This window comes from Pogona vitticeps, chromosome 4, assembly GCF_051106095.1.
Source record: "Pogona vitticeps strain Pit_001003342236 chromosome 4, PviZW2.1, whole genome shotgun sequence".
NCBI lineage: Eukaryota > Metazoa > Chordata > Lepidosauria > Squamata > Agamidae > Pogona > Pogona vitticeps.
The window spans coordinates 21,989,524-21,992,710 of NC_135786.1; positions in this window are offsets into that span (position 1 = coordinate 21,989,524).

Below are 3,187 nucleotides of genomic sequence, written 5' to 3' on the forward strand. Positions count from 1 at the left end.
CAGCTCTCCCCCAAGACAGCGCCTCTTGCACCAGCCAGCCCGCCTGTCTGCCAGCTGGCAGGCTGCAGTTCCGGATGGAGGGTGCAAGAGATACTGTCTTGGGGGAGAGGCAGCGAGCGAGGCACGCTGCCAGCCCTTTTCCACCGAGCGACACCTGAGAGCGGAGCTCGCTCCCAACCCGTCCTTGAAGAGGGCCTCCAAGCCACCAACAGCAGCTGAGGCCGCCACCACCTCTTCCAGGGAAGCAGCTCTCTGGCTCTCTTTCTCGGCACCCCCAGCACCAGCCCAGCCAGCAGCCGCTTCTGTGCCCAGCGGTGCTTCCTCTTCCTCCTCCTCCTCCTCCTCCTCTTCATCCTGCTTCAGCCGCCTCAGCTCTGGAGGCTGCCTGAGCTCACCTCAGTTTACTGCTCTGTCATGGTGGGGGTAGCTGCTGCTGCTGAGTGTGCCTTTTTTTGAGGGGGCCCTTCAAAAAAAGGTTGTCGGACCTCCATATATGTGAGTGTGTGTGTGTGTGTGTGCGTGCGTGTGTGCGTGCGTGTGCACATGTGTGCGCACACACCTGTGGGGCCCCCTGCCCCATTCTGTTTAATTTTGCGGGTACCGATGGGGGCTTTTCTCCTTTGGCAAGGCGATTCTGTGAGGGGTTTTTTTTTTAATTTTATGTTGTGCCCTCCTCCCCCCCCCGGCTAGGTGGTCGCTGGTGCTCCCTTTTTTTTTTATTAATACCCCGCCTATCTGGTCGGTGAGGTCCACTCTTCTTCGTCCTGCTGCTACTGGTGGTGGTGGTAGTGAAGAAGGAGCTGGAGGGGGTTGTGGCTGGCGACGAGGGCTCGCACACCCCTCCTCCTCGGAGCCCCAGCCGGGTTAAGGAAACTCCTGGGCGGCTGCCTTGGGCTCTTGCTCTGCTTGGCAGAAAATCTGATGTGGCCCAGCCTCACCCAGACTTTGCCTCCAGCGGCCCCCAGGTAAATTGAGTTTGAGACCCCTTGTTTAAGTCTTTTGAACTGGGCAAAATCCATATCTCTATCCAAGGGCTGGGCTGGACAATACAGTAAGCTGAGTTCCTTCAAGAGATAGGAGACAGTATATTAATTCTAACATGAGCTTTACTCAATCTCAGTTTTGCAAATCAAATTGATTGAAGATAAATGCAGGTCTTGATTTCTCCAGTATGCTGTCTTGAAAATTTTAGGACAGCAAGAACTACACATTTCCTTGAGAGTATGATCTGACCCCCAGTCTCTGTCATGACTCTGTCACAGGGATGAATGTTACAGAAAAGCCTATTATTAGAAGAGGGAAGTTGTAAAGACACAACAGGAACTTTTCTCATCTCTCTTAATGTGAAAATTAGCTGGCTTCATTTTGTGATTGGGCTTCAGTAGCTAAGCACAAGTTTTGTTTGGAAATCAGCGCCAAGTTGAAAGTCTGCTAATTATGTCTCTATAACCAGTGGTTCTTAACCTTGGGTTACTCAGGTGTTTTTGAACTGCAACTCCCAGAAACCCCAGCCAGCACAGCTGGTAGTGAAGGCTTCTGGGAGTTGCAGTCCAAAAACACCCGAGTAACCCAAGGTTAAGAACCCCTGTCTATAACAATAATGTGACCTCTGGTCTAATGATAGTTATCTGTAATATATAGTGTTATTTTGTCATCCTGAACTTCCTTTCCTCCTACCCTTCCATGCTTAAATCTGTAGACCAATCCCAAATTTCAAAACCATAAACAAATCAACTTAAAAAAACTGGTTTCCTGCTTTATGAATCAACAGCATCCCATCTATCTTCAATTAACTGTGCATGTTTCCTTTAGGGAGTATTCAAGATTTTGTCCTGTGAGTTATTGCTGATTTACTGCAATTTCAGTCTTAATGAATTAACTTACAGTAATTGCTCTGGTTAAATAAATGTGCATTAAAAGGAAAAGAAATTGAATAATTCATAAAAATTATGCATAAATGTTTTAACTGCAGAAATGAGTACAAATATTCTGCCACACTGCCCAGTAATGTGAAACTGCACCATGGGGAGGCATGGAGAGGGAAAGAGAGACCTTAAAGCAGCATAGCACCTAACATATTGCAACATCTATTTTAAACTAGTTAAATTATACGACGTAACTGAAATCAACATGAATTCTCACTTGCAGTGGAACATAAAATATCTCAGGTCAATGCAGTAGCATATCATCTGCTCAGGCAGACTGTTCCCAGACCTAGGCATGCTGGTGTACAAAAAGTTATCATTTTTGCAGAAGTACTTGCCTGCAAAGCTTTCATTTGTGGTTGTCTGTTGCTTGGCTAATAAGCATTTGCTAGTAAGTTTGAATATGCCCCAGAATTATGGTTATTGCTTGAGATTTTGTCTCCCTGTGATGTGGCAGGACACTTCTCTGTATTTAGTCTTATGTTCTAGATCAGTTTAGTCTAAATATCTGTAAGTAGGTGTGAATGAATATTATAACATAGTTTAGCAGCAAAAAGCAGTATAATATTGTAAAACTATAATGAGAAGTGCTGCTTATGTCAGATTTTGTTGCTTAGTCATTAAGTTGTGTCCAACTCTTCATGACCCCATGGACCAGAGCATGCCAGGCCCTCCTGTCTTCTAATGCCTCCCGGAGTTAGGTCAAATTCATGTTGGTAGCTTCGGTGACACTGTTCAACCATCTCGTGTTCTGTCGTCCCATTCTCCTCTTGCCTTTACACTTTCCCAACATCAGGGTCATTTCCAGGGAGTCTTCTCTTCTCATGAGATGGCCAAAGTATTGGAGCCTCAGCTTCAGAATCTGTCCCTCCAATGAGCACTCAGGATTGATTTCCTTCAAAATGGATAGGTTTGTTCTCTTTGCAGTCCCAGGGGACTCTCAAGAGTCTCCTTCAGCACCACAATTCAAAAGCATCCATTCTTCGGCGGTCGACCTTCTTTATGGTCCAGCTCTCACTTCCATACATTGCTACTGGAAAAACTAGTTTTGACTATGTGGACCTTTGTCAGCAAGGTGATGTCTCTGCTTTTTAAGATGCTATCTAGATTTGTCATCGCTTTTCTCCCAAGAAGCAGGCGTCTTTTAATTTTGTGGCTGCTGTCACCATCTGCAGTGATCATGGAGTCCAAGAAGGTAAAATCTGTGACTGCCTCCATCCCTTTTTATTTTCCAAGAGCTGATGGGACCAGTGGCCATGATC